Below are 18934 nucleotides of genomic sequence, written 5' to 3' on the forward strand. Positions count from 1 at the left end.
TGCCAGCAAACTATTAAATCTAATAACGTGACCAATGTTTTGTTTTTGTTTTTTTTTTTTAATTATCAGGAAATAGGAAATAAGTAGGGACCTTTTCAATTTCCCCAATTGTTCTCCCACTAAAAGCGGAAGGCTGGAATGCAAAGAACCAAACTGAAATAAAAGAAAAATTTAAATAATATCTTACTTACCCATGAGTGCACAATTGTCTATATAAGGGGAAAAATCCAAAGCAAAAATAGAATACTTGGGAAAACTATTCAAATGTTTTAATTTGTAAAGCACATAATTCACCCAGAGATCATTATGAATTAACATTATGTTTATGGGTGGGTTTTTAGAAAGAATATATCGATTTTTTTTTTAAATTTTAAAGGGAAAGAAAAAACCATGCTTGCTCAATTCAATGTTTATATTCCAAAACAATGCTGCTCAAAAATAAAAATTAAAAGAATGATGGATTTAATGAGATACAAAATTAAATATAAAATACAAGGTTCTGTGGATTTTTTTTGGTGTTTCTGAATTTTTGTTTTATTAATAGATATCCTTTAAGTGGAGAGATAGCAGTTAGAAAGGAAGTATACGCTTAGAAGACCAAGAGTCATGTCACCAGCAGGTCTGGAAAACTGCCCAATTGTGGCCTTCCCCTTCTGTTATCTGAGCAGACCCAAGTATGGATGCAAAAGAGAAGAATCTCCCATCTGACCTAACAGATAGACCATCTCAGCAACATCAGATCACTACTATTAAAAAAAGTGACTGAAGTGCCCAGGGGTACAGGTTATTAAACTGAGTAACTCAGTTCAAAAGACAATGTATGGCTGCTATTACATGGAAGCCATACAAGTGCTTGGCCTCACTAGGACCACACTAGATAGAATATAAGACCCCTGCTAAAAATTGTCATGTTCAAGTTTATCAACCAGGAGTTATCCTTATTTAAGAGTGTTTTTTAAAATGCCATAAGACATACAGGAACTACACTGAAGGTACACATTTCTGTAACATATAGGTACACTCAGAAGACAAAAAAGTGTATCTTGATAAACAACTTCCAAGACTGGGGTGAAAAACAGAGGGCACTTAATAACATGCACTGATCTTTTTTCCCTCTCCAGGACCAGAGCAGCGGCTACCTTCATAGAGCATTCCTGCATGCTGCTTGCTTCACCACTAAGGAGTTCCAGAAGATTCCAAAGATGCTATAGTCTCAAAGACAATTTTTCAGTTGTGTTGCTCATAAAGAAAAAAAAACAAAAACCAAAAAAAAAACCTTGGGCTCTTCAAATGGCTAAAAAGTATGGAAATCTAAAAATCTTTCTTGGTTTTCACCTCTATTAAAGAAGAACGACGATGAAAATGGTCAAATAAATGCAATCAGGGAAGTGTCCTAATGTACTTGAACGACATTTTCAGAGATAATCATTCCCCCAATTTCTCTTACTGAAATTCAAGGAAGATCAGAAATAGTAAGCCACTTTGAAAGCAGTGCTCCAATTACTCAGCCCCTTAGCTCTGCACAAAGGTTTATGGAGGTGAGATGCTCAGATAACTTCACTGTCCTTTATGGGTTACAGTCTCTCTCAATAAGAGCTGACTCTTTAGGCAATTTTCTTCTGACAAAGCAGCAGATAAGAAAAATCCCAAGGTGTTTGTTTCAGCATCTGGCTGAGATCAAGGTTAAGTACAAAGTAACTAAACCAAAGAAATCGACACAACCCCAGAGCTTAACATATTATAGTACTTTTAGCCTACAGAAAATGTCTCTCTTTATCTGAATTAAGCTGTTATTTTTCTTAATAAGAGAACATCCTTTTATAATGGTGTAAAATGTTTAAGAAATGTCCACTTAACTATTCGGATAACCTAGGATAGAACTGGTTTCTAACCAGGAGTAGCTACGAGCAATCTAGCAATCAATCTAAGACCAACCGTAACACATACATCAGTAAATGTCAGTCAAGGAGTAGAATATCCAGCCATCTCTCAATTATTCATGATAAGCTTGGCATTCCAAATTATACACCAGTGCATCAGAGTTTGCAAGACTCTTGCTTAGAATATGGGTTAAAGTATAAATTCTCATCAAATTTTAAGAAATAGAGAATATTTTTAATGCAATTACTATGGAATGGAAACATAAGTATGTAACAGAAAAACTTATTAATTTAAGTAGCCAGAAAAATATCTGAAATAGGCATGGTAACTCATGCCTGTAATCCCAGCTTCTCAGGAGGCTAAGGCAGGAGAATCACTTGAGACCACGAGTTTGAGACCAGCCTGGGCAACACAGCAAGACCTCATATCTACAAAAATAAAACGTAAATTATCCAGGCACGGTGGTATGTGCCTGTGGTCCTGGCTACTTGGGACACTAACTGAGGCAGGAGGATCTCTTAAGCCCAGCAGTTCAAGGCTGCAGTGAGCTATGATCAGATCCGCCACTGTACTCCAGCCTAGGTGACAGAGTGAGATCCTGTCTCTGAAAGAATACATAAAAAAGAAAAAGGAAAGAAAAATATCTCAACTGTTTTATCTGTAAAGATGACAACTCTGAATCCAGAAATCAATGACTAAAGCCGTGCAAGTGTTTCCCATCTTCTCCTTTTTCCCCTCTGCCGCTCACCAGTAAAACAACAAAAGGGAGAAAGATAGTGGAAGGAAATACAGGACTCATGTTGATAAATCAAAATTCTGCTATTAGTAGATCTTCTAAGAACAATAGTTTGACTGACACTCCCTTTCCCCAACATGCCTCTGTGACTAATCCACCAACTCACCTGATTCCATTTCAAAGTGAGTAGCAAATCTTGCTTTTCAGTCCAACTCGAGGTAATCTCTCAAAACCTAGATTAAAAGAATGATGAACTTTAGTATAACAGTTATTTTCAAATTTCGAAAAACACACAACTGTACCTCATAGTTAGTAAAAGGGGGAAAAATCACCACTACTAATCAAAACATAATTGTGGAATATTATACTTTGCCTCTAAAACCCTTTTAAATTTGTAATCTCTTTATATTCAGCTAGACACACACAACCAATAGTCATTAACTGTATGTGTAAAAAAGCCCCCCCAAAAAGTGACTTTGATATGGCCAGTCCATCACTTGCCCATGGGAACCACTATTCCAAAGACGGGTTCTATCCAGGGGGCAATTGTGTACTGCAGGGGACATCTTACAACGTCTGGGGACATTTTTGGTTGTCACGAGTTGGGGGAGGAGTTGCTATTTGGCATTTAATCGGTAGAAGCCAGGGTTCCTGCTAAACATCCTACAATGTACAGATGTTTACATCTGTACACGTAAGAACAGCCCCCACAACAAAGAATTATCTTGCCCAAAATAAAAATAGTGGTGAAGCTAGAAAATCTTGCTCCAAAAGCAACCAAACATTCTGATTATTTAAAAATCCTCCAATTCTCACATTGCTCATTTCAGATAGACAGTAAGCTCCTACCACAGTCATAAAATATTTTCTATAAATGCTAAGCTTCTTATTGGTTAAAGACTACACATACATGTCCAATAGTGGTAATTTGCACCATATGTACAGATTTCTAAAAACACTAAAATAATTCAGATTATACTGTCCATAAGAGCACCCAGGAAACAAATGTTTTAAAGTTTGCTGAGGCTAAATGCTATTTCAAACTATGTTAAACCCCGTTCCCAATCATATAAAATGGAAGCTAAGAGGAGTAAAAATAACCAGAATTTAGAGTCACTCACAGATATTCCCAATTCCTGGTAAGGACAAGAAGGGAAGTTCTTCTTCCCAGCCTGTCACTAGGACATTAGGATTCCCATCTCTTATTCAGTCACACTTCAAAGCAAGACTTACCAAGGGTCTATCGTGTCCCTGCACTATGACCTCATGCCATACGGCAGGCAGAGCTTGGTAAGACCCTACTATAGGTCTTTCCTACCCTACCAAAACCAAGTGGTACAAACATCAGAAGAAAACTGTGGGGAAAAGAAACCCACAAAGGATATTCTCGGCCGGGCGCGGTGGCTCACGCCTGTAATCCTAGCACTTTGGGAGGCCGAGGCGGGCGGATTGCTCGAGGTCAGGAGTTCAAGACCAGCCTGAGCAAGAGCGAGACCCCGTCTCTACTATAAATAGAAAGAAATTAATTGGCCAACGAATATATATAGAAAAAACTAGCCAGGCATGGTGGCGCATGCCTGTAGTCCCAGCTACTCGGGAGGCTGAGGCAGGAGGATCCCTTGAGCCCAGGAGTTTGAGGTTGCTGTGAGCTAGGCTGATGCCACGGCACTCACTCTAGCCTGGGCAACAAAGCGAGACTCTGTCTCAAAAAAAAAAAAGGATATTCTCAAAGTCAGATATCTCGGATAATAAAACTTGCAGGGTTGACATGCCTGGCCTACAGATTGCACCCACAGAAGGGGGAAAGAAATCTGTAACACTCCAAATATATGCTTTGTTTTGTTAATCTTCATTAACGACCTATAACTAATTACACAAATAAGACTAATTACATAAGTAAGACATACCTGGCAGCTGATCTGCCCCAGTAATCCACTTAGGTACATGAATAAACATGCGTATTTAAAACTCACACAAAAGGGAATGATTTATGAACGCGCTTAGAAAGATTCCATCAGAATTACTCCATTCCAACTTGATGAGATTTCCATATGTGGCAAATGGGTTTATTCTAATTAAAGACTGACTTCTTCCTCGGAATCCTCGGTGCTACGCGGGAACTGCCAAAATCAGACTGGACCACAATAACCCCAGGCAGCAAGCAGGCCATGGGCAGTGGGTAGAGGGGCAGAGACTTTGGGCTCATGCTCCAAAGCACCAGAGGTTTGGCGATCCAGGTAGAGCCTGTGGCAGGAGCAGGGCCCCAGTCTGGAGCTCCCACCCACACCCTGGGACCTCTGGACCAGTCAACTCCTTAGAAAACTTTACTGAACACTGTACTTATCCAAAGCCAAAATGGAATAAACGGGGCTGGCACACGTTCTAGATTCAAGGCACCTGTGAAATCAGCAGAGAGCCCCCAACACCTCCACCACAGAAAGAAGTTAACTGGGGAAGACAGCCCCAGTCATGAGCCAGAAAAATATATGACCAGGTCAAAAACGACTTCCTGAAATCCATCAACGGCTAAGAGAATAAAGCAATGCTACAAAGAAAGGAAGACCCAGAAATTACTAGGAAGATTCAGAAGCAATAATAAAAAATATGAAATCGAACCCCTATCCCCATTTTTCTAGATTTAAATTGGTCTTTAAAGGAAAACTCATAACAAAATTTCAAAACATAAACATTTCATTTCTTTTCCTCTCTTAGCAGCAAAATATATTCTCTTCCAAAAAAGAAAGGTTGCTCAATTTCCTGTCAAAAGCAATCCGGAGAAGGCCACCTACACTGTAAAAGCAGCAAGAAAAAAAATAACAAAATGCTAAAGAAAAGTCTGATGTGTAGGCGTACACTAAGTGCAATGTAACTACCACTCTGGATGTTTCAAAGCTCTTTTCCTTGATCATTCTGAGAAATATGAAAATTGGTATAACTGCTAAAGAGAAGTTTGCCCTCCAACCTATCCACAGAAAACAAACCCACTGCAAGAAAGGTATGGGGCCAATTCTATGTCTTTAACCCACAGTTTTCTCTACCCAGGAGAAAGGGCAGACTCCACCAGACTGACAACTTACACGTTATGTTCTCATAGAAAGAAGACTGTTCGGACGATGAACCTCCTCCCTATGGCTACCCTACCCCCAACTCGACTCATGCAAATGGACCAGGACCAGCGTGGTCCTAATACAGGTTGAGTAGCCCTAATCTGAAAATCCGAAATGCTCCAAACTCTGAAACATTTTTAGTGCTGACATGATGCTCAAAGGAAATGTTCATTGGAGCATAGCAGATTTCAGATTTTAGGATTAGGGATACCAGTAAACATATGGCAAATATTTCAAAATCCAAAAAATTCCAAAAGCCTACACACTTATTGTTGGTTAAGAGCGTCAACCTGTGTGTTTAATACTAAACCTCTGTGGACTAACCATTCATAAACACGAATGTGAGCTGACTAGATTATGAATTAGCTACAGCGTCACATCCACCAGTCCATCAAATTCCCCTTACCCTGCTTATACTTTCTGAAAACTTTAAATCCCAAGATAGGCAATCAAATAGCCCAACACTTTATAAAGTAAACTGACACGTGCTCAGTATTGCGGTAGATGCAGTGTGGTAAAAAAAGAAAAAAATTCTTAAACAGCTCACCAGCAAATTGAGGAGAAAAAAATAGCATACCCAAAATAAGTTAAAATTAAATATAGTATTATCATTGAATACAATAAAGTGCCATATGTTTGTAAACCATACTTTGCATTAAAAAATGCAGTGGGTCACAAAGGCAAAACACAGGGAAAGGAAATAAATAATGAGCATGGAAAGAATGTATTAATGAGACGTTCATAAATATTTAAGAGCCAGCATGCGAAAAGACTAACCAAGATATAACAGGAAGCCACGCTGGCAGCGCAGTTGCAAGACAAGACAGCCCACAAAAGCAAACCCTTCAAAAATCTTATAAAAACGATTCATTTGATAAACTAATAAGTCTGAGCTACTAAGTTGACTGACAGGAGGATTTGTTTTGTTTTACTTAATAACCTCAGACCAACCTACAAAAAAGTTGCAAGAACAGTACAAATAACTTTTTTCCCCTGAACCATTTGAAAGTTGTCAACGTGATGGCCTACTATCCTGATTTTCGTGAGTAATTTCTATAAACAAAGGCATTCTCCTACAAAACTACAATAATTATGATCCAAATCTACAAATTAACACTGATGTTGTATTGTCACTTACTTCACATTACCCTAATAAAGTCCATTTTAGTAAAAGGGCCCCAATCCAGGATCTCACGCTATAGTTTTCTTGTTGTTATTGTTTTTGTTTTTATTTAAGACTACTCAAGCACAGTAGTGAGGAGGAGGAAAGAGCAGAACTGGGAGTTTGATCTGTAACTGACTGTGGACAACCAACTGAGATAAATATTTAACAACCAGCGTGCCAAAAAACTAATCAAGATATAACAGGAAGCCACACTGGCAGGGCAGTTGTAAGACAAGATAGCCCGGCACTTAGTTTACATGTGTCATTACTTTACTTCAATCTAGAAGAATTCATCAAACTTTCCTTGACTCTCACACTCTTGACAATTTTGAAGATTCCAGCCCAGTTTTGCAGAATGTTCCTTAACCTGGATTTGTCTGATGTTCCCTTTTGCTTGGATTCAAGCTGTGAATTTGCAGTAGGAATATACCACAGAAGTGTTCCTTTCACTATATCCTATCAAGTGGCATATGAGTTCTAATTATTTCTCTGACCGGTAATGTTAACTTATATCACTTAATAAAGGTGGTATCTGCCAGATTTCCCCACAAGAAAGTTCCTCTTTTGCCCTTTGTAATTGATAAGCATTTAATGGGTGATAGTCTAAGACTATATAAATATCCTACTTCTCAACAAACTTTCACCCAGTACTTTTAGTGTCCATTGATAATTCTTGGCCAAATAAATTATTCTTTTATGGTTACCAAAAAGTGATTTTCTAGTCCAATAATAACCACCTATGATTTTACTGGAAAAATAGCATTTAGAAACCAAGATCTGGGTGTTAGCTGTGCTCACTGAACAGTTTATCACTGTTCCCGGGACCCCTAAATGAAAAGATGCACATACTCTTACTTCTATATTTCCTTCTTTTTCTATGTATGTATACTGAAAACCATGAATTTCATACAGATACCTTGAATTCCAATCCAACACCACAGGGTTCACCACCTAGTTTTCACCTTTCCCTTCCCCAGTAAATCTGGCTCCCAATAACCTCAGTATATTTACACATTGGATTTATCCCACCCCCACCATTCCATATAATGCCATCCCTACCTTTGATTTGGCATCAGAAGAAGCCTGTTCTCTCTAACTAAAGGATCAGTAAAGAGGATATCTTGGCAAGGCAAGAAAAGTTTTAGACAAAAGCCACTCTACTCCAGCCACACCACAGACAAAAACTAGAATCCCACCCACACCCACCCCCAACCAGCAAAGACCAAGAGGAGAGCCAGGAGTTAACTTGGATGTGATGAGGCACCTTATTTATAGCCTATATATATTATGATATCATTTTTACAGAGCCCAAACAAAGCTAAAAATATAGTGTTTACATATATACTTATTTTTAAAAGCAAGCGAACGTTGAACCTAAAGCTCAGAACAGTGGACACCTCCAGAGAGAGGCAGGAGGATGGGACCGCAGAGGGACACACAGTAGCTGCAAAGACAGACCCCATTCTAGCTCCCAAAGAAAACGTGCACGTGCTAAAGCACAACTTTCTTGACATCCAAGATTTGAGCCTCTTCAAACCATGAGGAGGTCTTTACCAGGGTCTCAATTTCACATCTGAGATTTGAGGCCTAAAATGGCACGTTGCCTACGGTCACACATCTAATAAAGCAAGAATTCGGATGCAAACCCACCTCTGTCTGACTCCAACCTCTTCCTGCTCAGCTCTCTACTCTCAGAAGGGCAGGAGAAAGGCCACGATGATTCTGAACCAAGAATCCTTTAGCGAAAGTCTCTATCACATTCCAAAGGCCACACACAGTCTTTTCCAATTCAGTCACTAAACAAAATTTCCTTTCACAGGACCCTGGGAAAATCTTATTACTAGTTGTTTTTCTTGCGTTTTATTTTGAAGTCAGGAAACAGGTGAGAGAAGACCAGCAACCCATTCATAAAATTCCAAACACAGCCTAAATATGGTAAAAGTATAAAGCGTTTAGCCCACAGCATAAAAAACATGAAATTAGAGATAAAATTTTGAGCCCTTTTAAAGAATTCATGTAAAGGATACTAAGGCAGAACAATGATAGTTCTCTGTAGCAAAGAATGGACAACTTGGGAGGCTTAAATACCACGCTACTATCTAGGGGTGTTCTAAAACTGTTGTCTAAAAACTGAAAATATGGATCTACATAAAAAGAAAACAAAAACCAAAAAGATAGTGCTATTTGTCTTCTCAAAAAAATCAGACAAAACTCCATTTCTGGTAGAACTATCTCCAGGTCCCATCAAAGTCATTAATAACAACTCATGTCACCTTGAAAAACCTCATGATCAGTTTTATGACCTGAGTTCATTCTTTCTGAGACTATCTTGAAAATGGAATTAAGTCTCTTCACTGTTGATTTTCCATTGTTGATGGAATATAATCAAATCAGAAGTAATTTTAAACCTAACTTCCCTCTACCCCACAAAAAACCTGGTAAGCTCCATCTTCCCTCTCTTTTCAAACTTTTCTTTCTAAAAAGGAAAAATCTAGACCTAGGCCGTACAACAAAGAAAATGCCACAGAACAAAGGAAATAAAAGGACATGTCCAAGGTGGTATGAAAATATTAAGAATTCAAAACTCAAGCAAGCTTCATGTTGCAACGTAAAACTATCTGTAGTATATCAAGGTTAAGAAATGTAAACTCACTCTCTAAATATAATAAGCAGGTGAAAAGCACAAAGAAAAATAAATCTCACTAGATAAAAAGGGAAGGCATTTAACAGACAACCATGCAGGGTCAGGGTTTTTTTTTTTTTTTCAGCTTTTTAATTACTTTCTTTATGAAAAGTGATCAGGTGCTAATGAAATAGGCCTCTGGCATTAGAAAGAAAAGATGACATTATCCTGAAGATTATCTGAATGAAGATGACAAACTGAATAAATTAATCCACAGGCACTTGTTTCTTTCATCCCACTGCATTAAGCTTAAGGGATCACAACATGACTAATAATTATCCTTGACAATTAAGGGAGAATAGCCCACCTTTAAAATGAATTTAAAATCTAGAAAAAAAGAAAAAATGTATCACCTTAACTTCAAAAAAGGTAAACCCCTGAAACATATTAAAAAGTTTCCTTGTAAACTCCTAGATTATGAATTTGGGGTAAAAATCAATATGGCTCCCTGAAAAATAAATCCACCCAAGCTAATCTAATTTACTGTTATTGAGACAACCCACTTATCAAGGGACTGCAAGAATTATATTTCTTAACTTTAACAGATTTGACAACTCATGAAGACACAAGAAAAATGTTCTTCCCAGAAAAGTACACACCAGTGGTTCTTTGATTCCAAATCATATAAAAACTATTTCTTATTCTTCCTTGTCCTGTAATTCTAAGCATAAAACTTCTACATATAGAGTCAAACAAATAAAATAGGTAGGTGCAAAAGGGCTGCAGTGATGACAAGAGTAGACAGCACTGCTCATATAATCATTATATCCCTTGTAATATATGTATATAGTATATTAGAAATTTTTATAGGTTTATTATGTCCATATTGAAGCTTCTCCATCTCAGCAGAAGTCACCTCTATCTACCCAGCTGCTCTGGCCAAAAACCTACAATTCATTCTCATTCATTCCTTTCTTCACACCCCACGTATATTCTGTCAACACCCATAAACTCCATCTCACACAGATCACCTTGACCCCTTTACTTCTCACCATGCCCCCTGTCATCACATGGTCCAAGCCACTACGATCTCTCAACTGGACAACAACCTTAGATTCCTCATTAATCTGCTGTCTATCTATGATCATGTCTATAGAGCAGTCAGACTTACTTTTTAAAGGGTTAAACTACCTCTTATTAGTCCTCTGCTGAAAACCCTTCAAGGCTTCCTGTGGCTTTAGATGTCAAGAAATGTGAAGAAGGTAAAATTCTGCTCTACTTGTAAGCTAGTCTTAGTTATACAGTTACCAGCAGAGACGTGAGACTCCATGGTCAGAGACAAAGAACTTCATTACTCACAGCAATAGCAGTGGCCAAAGTATCGGTGGTTTTTTTTTTGTTTTTTTTTTTTTTTTTTGGTGCCAGTCCCTCAGGCCCCACTTCCCAGCAGGTGACACAAAGAGGGCCAGAGGACACTTACACAACAGTAGGTTGTGGTAGGCTGGGCAGAGTGACTCACGCCTGTAATCCTAGCTCTCTGGGAGGCCGAGGCAGGCGGATTGCTCCAGGTCAGGAGTTCAAAACCAGCCTGAGCAAGAGCGAGACCCCGTCTCTACTATAAATAGAAAGAAATTAATTGGCCAACTAATATACATAGAAAAAATTATCCAGGCATGGTGGCGCATGCCTGTAGTCCCAGCTACTCAGGAGGCTGAGGCAGGAGGATTGCTTGAGCCCAGGAGTTTGAGGTTGCTGTGAGCTAGGCTGACGCAAGCCACTCACTCTAGCCTGGGCAACAAAGTGAGACTCTGTCTCAAAAAAAAAAAAGTAGGTTGTGGTACAAGAGAGTAACCCTGAGCTTAGTGAACAGGAACCTTTTTGGTAGTAAGCCTGCCTGACCTTCACCCCAGGAGATATTGTCTTCATCGTCCAGGCTGTTCACTATACAAATCATCCTTGAAAAGACAGTCCAGAACAGAGATATTATATGTAGAAACACAAGCAATCCATGGAGTATTATCTCCCAACATTAGAATAAGAGCCACATTTCTTGCCATAGTCTTTAAGGCCCTATGTGATTGGCTCCTTTCTTTTCAGTTTCATATGGAAACTCTGTCTCCCCAGCGTACTGTGCTCTGGCTCCACTGGCCATCTTTGGTGCCCTTCTATAGCCAAGTTCTTTCTGCCCAAAGGCCTTGGCGTATGCTGGTCCTTCTGTCTGAAACGCTCTTTGCCTAGCTGATTTGCTACTTCCTCAGAAAGACCTTCCCTGGTCAATCTATCTACTTTAGATACTATACTTACTTCTTTATTTCGTTTTTATCACTTTGCTCACTCATTTATTCATGCAATAAACATTTATTGAGCATCTACTACGTACCAATCGGTGTCACTGTAAGCACAATAATTACTTTATCTACTTGTCTATTTATTTACTGACAGTCTTCCTTGAGAGTGGAAATCTTGTCTTTTAATTCATCCTGAAGTGTCTAGAGCTTAAAACTATACATTAAATAAAACTCTGTTGAACAAAGGAGCAATTGTTACAACACCAAGGATTGAAATATTTGCAGATCGATGTGGGAAAGCAGTGTGGCACCGCACCCAGAGCTGTGGAATTAGGAGCTAAAAGTCCTAAACTCAAAGCCCAGAATCATCATTTAGTGGTGCCTGAGCACGTCTACATTCTCTGTTAAATGAAGACAATCCCTCCCCTGTCTAACTCACAAGATTATTTTAAGGATCAAACAACAGAATTTAAATGGAAGCCCTTGCAATGCTAAATATAACTGAAGACCTATAATAAATTGATAGTTAATAGTCATGAGAGAGTCACTCGTTCAACAAGAATACACCACACCCCTTCTCTGAGGCTAGCTCTACTATGGAAACTTATAATAAAAATTTATAAACAAGTAAAATTAGAAAATATTTTGTTCTTTAATAACTTGAAGGAGAAGGACAGTTTTTCCCTGTAAATGTCCTTAAGACATGCTTTTAAAAAAATTCAGATAAAAGGTAAGTGGCCTTTATCTGCTCTTGATTCTAGAATATTAAAAGAATGCTCTTTTGGTTACTTAAGTTATTTTTAACACATTAACTACCATGTGAGTTGTATTTAACTCATGCTGGTTTTGAGCTGGGGGCCTCCTGAAGCATATGTAACTCACATGTCTCTTCACCTTGGGAGCCACATGAACAATTTCAAGTTGCATATAACTCACACACAGAAAACAAAATAACAAACTTTTCATTAAATTAGAAAGATTCATTTTGTTTTTGAAGTTTTTATCCTACTTCATAATAAAATGCCGTAGCCCCAAGGAAAAATATTTTTGTCCTACTGTGGCGGTCAATGTGTTAACGAAGCCACTCAACTGCAAATTTAGAAAAATGTAATAATACCCTGAGTGCCAATCTCCAAAACAGGAACTTTTTAGCTTTCTGGCAAAAGTTATGAATTGTTTGTCTCCTTTTACTGACTTTTACCGAAACCAAAACATGGTCTCTTCGCTGCAAGGTGGTGTGTGTGTGCGTGTGTGTAGTGAAGGGAAAGTGAACTCCGTCCTGGAGGCCAGCAGGAGGAAAGAGTGACCATACTCAAGTGTGAGCAGAGGGCTGGCAACGAGACTGCCAACCAGACCAGACCGTCAACTAGACAAGCCACACAGCTCGCTTGAGTTCACTCACACACTAGTTTCCTATAACCTCACAATAAAATTACTCAGAATTTAATTAAAAAGGGTGCTGCTTCTATGATGTAAAATGACAATGGAGTATAAAGTAATAAAAATGACAGTGTATGCAAGATTGATTAAAAAGAAAAAGTGAGACAGCAGTGCACGGTGGTACACATCTGCAGTCCCAGCCACCTGGGGGGCTGAGGCAGGAGCTTGAGCCTGGGATTTCGAGGCTGCTGTGCACTATGATCGCACCCGGGAATAGCCACTGCACTCCAGCCTGGGCAAGAGAGCAACAGCCTGCCTCTTAAAAAAAAACTATTAATTAATTAAAACAAAATAAACCAAAATAAAAAAGCTTGAAGAGAATAACTCAAATATTTCTAGCATGAAGACAAATATTTAAGGAGACGGATATCTCAGTTACGCTGATGTGATCTGTACACATTATATGAATATATTCAATTATCACATGTACCCCGAAAATGTATCAACTTCAAAAAAGTAATATTAATTTTAAAAATAAGAAAAACGTGCCATGTGAAAATAGTACAATTAAGATTTCTGGCCAGGTGTGGTGGCACACACCTGTAATCCGAGTACTTTGGGAGGCCAAGGTCAGAGGATCGCTTGAGGTCAGGAGTTTAAGACCAGCTTGGGCAATAGTGAGACCCTATCTCTACAAAAAATATTTAAACATTAGCTAGGCATGGTGGTGTGCACCTGTAGTCCCAGCTATTCAGGAGGCTGAGGCAGGAGGATCACTTGAGCCCAGGAGTTTGAGGTTGCTGTGAGCTATGATGATGATACTGCACTCTAGCCCAGGCAACACAGTGAGACCCTCTCTTAAAACAAAATAAAATAAAAAGATTCCTTTTATATAACATTTTTCAAACTCAGTATATTAATATATACATATAAATAACTAATAACAGGTACACTGTGCTAACAAAAAGAAGGAATAATATGAATTGGTGCTTCTAAAAATTAAAATTAAAAAAAAATATGAAATTGAGGGAGGGAAGTCCCTGGGAAGTCTGTTTGGAACTTCCAAGAAAGATACCCAGTTTAAGAGGAATGGATGCAGATGATCTACAACGTGCACATGAGTAATATTAATAGAGACATATATTTCAGTACATATAACTATATTCAGGTGCCTTTCATTACCTATGTGAAGGTCTCTCAAAAAATGCCTCTTTACATATTATTTTAAAGATGGCTGCCTATTACAGTTCCCACTAACCACAAGTACTTTTATGATAGCCAGTACACATAAAATCTAGGGCATCTAGAAGCTTCCACCCTGATGTTAATTTAAATAGTCAAATGTCTAAACTTGTCTTCCAATTAAGTAATTTCCCTTATAAATAATAATGATAGTTACTACTTGAGGGTCTGCAATATGCCAGACACACTATATTGTCTACCTCACATAATCAATATATCAATCATAGGAGATGGGTACTATCATCTCCATTTTACCAAGTGGTACAAGTACTAATCAGTGAAGTTTTCAATGTTGCCAAAGATAAATGAACAAGTGATGGCATAGGAATTTAAACCAAAGACAGTCCAAGTACAACTTTCTTGCCCTTTTTATACAATGCTATTAATATTAATATATTGCCTCTCAATAAGCTAATATTCATTGTGTTCCCAAGATGATATGTATGAATAAGCTTTACTCATTATTTCATTTAATCCCCATAATACCCTTGCAAGGTAATTATTATTAGCCACATTTTTTTTCATTTGAGGAAAGACTCCAGATAGTTGCATAACTTGGCCAAGGTCGCACAGCTAACTTAATAATAGGACAAACAGGGATCCCAACCCAAGTATATTGATACAAAGCCTTTGTTTCTACCACTATATTGTGGAATCTCCACCTTACAGTATTTAGCATAATTATAATTTAGACATTATTCATCAATTACCAGTTTACTATGGACAATCCTACATGAAAAGGTATATTGTTAGCTGTAAACTAGGTTAAAATATGTATTTTACAAATATTTTTTCAGAAAAAAACTGGAAAAATATACAGCAAACATTTATGAGTAGTAAGATTATTGGTGAATCTTTCATTTCTATTTTTCCTTAATTATTACAATTCATCAAAAGGTTAATTTTTTCTTAGCATTCATTTAACATTATATGATTAGCTATGCCTGTCTTAATTAAATAAAACTTTAATAAACATATTGGGTAAAATGAGCACCCTAATTGAGGAAAGTAATAACAAAGAAAAATGTTTAAAACTACACATAAAAAAGCTACATTTTAGTACAGATATTTTTCTTTCTGTTTTCTGGAACCTATCAAAACTGAATTCTGATTCTGATATATATTAAATATTACTACTTTTAATTTTTAAAAATTTAGTTTAACATAACCTCAGCATTGGAGAAACAGGTGAATAACAAAGAAAAATACACCATACAATTAAATCATGCCATCATTAAGTAATACTACAAAAAAAAAGCCTTTTTTAAAAAATTATACTTATCCAAAGAAAGAAAGTAAGTAAAAAAGAGAGATACTCAGAATTCTCTAAACTGGAAGAAATGCTCAGCAGAAAATTACTAAAACCAGCCAAGTCGGCCAGGCAAGATAGCTCATGCCTATAATCCTAGCACTCTCAGAGGCAGAGTTGGGAGGACTGCTGAAGGTCAGGAGTTCAAAACCAGCCAGAGCCAGAGGGAAGACCCGTCTCTACTAAAAATAGAAAGAAATTAATTAGCCAACTAAAACTATATAGAAAAAATTAGCCAGGCATGGTGCTACATACTACACCACGGCACTCTAGCCCAGGCAACAGAGTGAGACTTTGTCTCAAAAACAAACAAACAAAAAAAAAAAAACAGGCAAGTCAATGCAACTTGAGGAAAACACCCTTAGAAACTCTGGCACAAAATCTTTATGAAAAAAAAAAAATCAGTTTCAGTGACTGTTCAGGCATTTGCACAGATTAATAGTAATCTGAACAAACAATTTAGTGGCTCTAAAAATGTTGTTTAAGCTAACCAAATAACCAGAATATAAATGCCCACATTCAGTCAAATTAACTTTGCAAAATACATACTCTTCTCATTTTGTTCAGTGACCCTACATGACGATCACTAAACCTCTTGGGAAGCACTGCTCCTTCAGCGTGGAGGCTGCAGCCAGCACAAGCGGAAAACAGGAGGTGCCTAAATCTCATTTCCTAAAGGAAACCACCACTCGATTACCCACTGCGGACACTGACAAGAATACAGTATTTGTTTTAGAAGCCATCTGATGTGCACTCCCAACAGAAGAGGCGTGGCATAGGATCAGGAAGGTAAAAAGGGGAGCTTCGACTTCTTCCAAAATGTTTCATGACCTGAAGCAAATATATTAAGATGTGATGAAGCTGGAAGGTATTATTCCTTATCGTTTCCAGTTTGTTTGAAATATTTTTAAACTAAAAAATTGTAATAATGTTTAATATGTACGATACAATTCTTTCCTCTTAGGGTATTTGTACTGATTAAAACACGTACACACAATCTCAACATCCCTTCCAGCCCAATTTGTCACATCCGACCACCCAAGGAAGTCACTGAAAACATGAATCCCAAACATCCCCTAAGGTTTAATTCATTCTTTTGCAAAGTACGAATTCAGAAAAATTGCTGTATGATAGGATAAAAAAAATAAATAAAAATGTATTTATGTAATGATGCCAAAATAGTCACAAGTCACCAGAGATGGTTTCTGTGTATACCTTGAATTCATTTCTAAAATGAAATAGGTAGGTTTACTTCTCGAAATGGCGCACTTCCAGATCACATAGTCCTAATCCCCCAGAGGAAAACACAGGCTCTCAAGACACCTTACAAGTGTGCCACCTAGTTTTCACACCAGAAAAATCACTGGGGATATATTAAGGTGACAAGAAAATATATTAATGTCAAGTTCGCAGCCTCACAAAGTAAACAGAGCTTCTAAAAATGAGTTCTTAAACTCTCTTCTCACTGAAAGAACCAGAATCCACATTTGCATGGTGCGTTTGACTGCAAAGGCAAAAAGCACTAAATGGAAATTGCTCTGATATACAGGAAACAGATGCGGTGGATAATGCAAACAGTTAATCAACTGCTTCCTTCTTCCCTTCACTGGAATTTAAGAAACATTCAGTTGATGACAAAACAGAAACTTCAGCGGAAGTTCACAGCTGAAGCAAGACTTGAACGCACATCAAGGAATATTTCACCAGCATTGTAGAGTGGTTAGTCCCGCATGATAAAGAAAATTTCGGCTAAACGTTTCCTTGTTCTCAAAAATTGACTGCCACACTTGCATAGCCTCAATGAAAACTGCCATCTCTCTGTACCCTCACCAGCCAAACAAGTCAGATCTTCACTGAGGTGCAATTATTTATTTAAGAACAAGTATATACTTTAAGTCAAACACTTCTGAAACATCTACTGGGTATAGGCTCTGAGCAAAAGGCTGTGGAGCCCCAAAGATCACCCTCCTTTCAAAAAGTTTACAGCCTAATTCATGGGGAGGGATATGTAAAGGCAATAATACAAATCAGTGGAGGGAGGGAGAACTTCAAGGACAGCAAAAGAACATGAAGGTCAGAAGATGAGTTCCATGGGATGGAGGAAGAACAATGTGTAAGTTTCCAGTGAGTAAAGAAGGAAAAGCAATCTGGGGGAGAAAACAGAATAAGGACAGAACAGGCAGCAGTGCACATGGTATCTGAGTAAATGAAGAGTATGAACCATGGAAACACATTTTCAATACTAAACTATATGGAGAAACATTTTAACTCTAAAGGTAGCATAGACCTTTTCCCATGAGACTCACAAGAGATAAATGCTCGAGGGAGGCACCAAAGTTCTGCTTTGGCCTTACTGGCCATTGTTGAGTCTCTCATCTGGCTTTAGCCTCATCCTTCAGAAAGCCCGAGAGCCAGATGCCTCCTTCTACATCATTTCTGGCATCTGCAACCAATCATCGTGTGATTACGAAGATGACCATCAAATTTCAGCATCCCAAGAGTGTCAGTTATCCACCGCACAGGGCGTGTTATCCAGAGTTATTGCTAATGTGTGAATACTCGCTTTTAAACACAGGGAAGCATTCAGATAAAACTTGGAGGACTTGTAAATTCTATCAGACATTTAAGTATAAATGAGTACTACATTTATTTATGCAAAAGAAAATGCTACAATTCTTAATGGTGACTTTGAAAACTTAATTTTATTTACAAAAATAGTTCAGAACTTTCAAATAGGAAAGTGGAAAAGAATAACCTTCAAAATATCAGCCTAAAGAACTGCAATTAAATTTTAGTTATTTAATCTCATTTAGGCGATCAGCCTTTTAAGAAAAAAATTATATATGGGAATTTGTCACACCCTGTGAGGATCAATTAAAAGCAGAATGGAAACTTGCCACTTGAGATGCTAAAAATGCCTCATGCGTGGCCATGCCTGTAGTCTCAGTACTTTGGGAGGTGGAGGCAGGATGATCACCTGAGCCCAGGAATTCGAGATGGCAGTGTGCTATAAATGCACCTATGAACAGCCACTGCACTCCAGCCTAGGTAACACAGCAAGACCCCATCTCTTTAAAAAAAAAAAAAAAAATTGTGCACTTACAATAAGGTGTACAAACAAGACGAAAAATAGTGGCTTTTATTATTAAAAGGCTGCCTGGACAAAAGAAAGTCTAAATACCACATCTGCCAAATAATACCAA

General features: G+C 37.9%; 1 protein-coding gene across 8 annotated transcripts in view; it reads right to left on the reverse strand.

Annotated features, from left to right (window-relative positions):
* Window positions 1-18934, reverse strand: part of SIPA1L1 (signal induced proliferation associated 1 like 1) — a 350098-nt gene that overhangs the window by 270275 nt on the left and 60889 nt on the right. For all 8 annotated transcript variants that reach the window (XM_012756105.3, XM_012756102.3, XM_012756107.3 and 5 more), the window contains one exon: window positions 2784-2850. The gene's annotated coding sequence lies outside the window, so the exon portion shown is untranslated. The remainder of the gene's footprint in view (window positions 1-2783; window positions 2851-18934) is intronic.

Source organism: Microcebus murinus, chromosome 6 (genome assembly GCF_040939455.1).
Source record: "Microcebus murinus isolate Inina chromosome 6, M.murinus_Inina_mat1.0, whole genome shotgun sequence".
In the NCBI taxonomy this organism is placed as follows: Eukaryota; Metazoa; Chordata; class Mammalia; order Primates; family Cheirogaleidae; genus Microcebus; species Microcebus murinus.